Source organism: Galeopterus variegatus, unplaced genomic scaffold (genome assembly GCF_000696425.1).
Source record: "Galeopterus variegatus unplaced genomic scaffold, G_variegatus-3.0.2 Scaffold1378, whole genome shotgun sequence".
NCBI lineage: Eukaryota > Metazoa > Chordata > Mammalia > Dermoptera > Cynocephalidae > Galeopterus > Galeopterus variegatus.
In genome coordinates, this window is record NW_007727489.1 from 315,067 (window position 1) to 315,888 (window position 822).

An 822-nucleotide genomic window follows, 5' to 3' on the forward strand; every position below is an offset into this window, starting at 1 on the left:
CACATTTGGCTCCCAATAAATTTTACAAAATTATTTCTTCCTCAACAGCCTTAATTTCAGTAGACACCTCTCATTAACCCTGATGATATTCTTAGATAAAGCCCCAATCTGGCACACTTGCCACTTTCTAAGACAAAATCAAATGATCTTCAAACTCCAGTAATGTCCACAGTAAAACATGCAACCTCAAAGAAGTGTGTTCTCCTCATGTTAGAAATACAACCCTATAGTGCCAATCTTCCTTCAACACTCAAATATTGAGTTGAACTGTAAGGTTCAGTTAAAAGAATGCACTTGTGGAATGAGCTATGAGCTATAAATCGAGGATTCTCAGCCTCAGCACTATTGACATTCTGGGCCAGATAATTCTTTCTTGTAGGGTGCACTGTAAGATGTTTAGCAGTACCTCTGAGCTCTACCCACTAGATGCCAGTAGCACACCCCCCTCCCAAGTTATGAAAACCAAAAGTGTTTTTAGACATTCCCAAATATTTCCTGGGGTTGGGGGGGGGGGGGCAAAATCAAGAACCACTGGCATAAGTCAAGGAAGAATTAACCATTTTCCATGGTAATATCACAAACCACATGCCAGAAAGAAAAATTTATATGTTTAATTTTTTTTTTAATTTTTATTTTGTCAATATACAATGTATATGATTTTTATGACCCATCACCGCCACCTCCCGCCCTCCTCCCTCTCTCCCCTCCCCCCCAAGAATGTCCTTTCCGTTTACTTGTTGTAACAACTTCAAAAAAAGTATAGTTGTTATATCTTCTTCCCCGCCCCCCCCCCGGCCTTTTTTTTTTTTTTTTTTTTTTTTT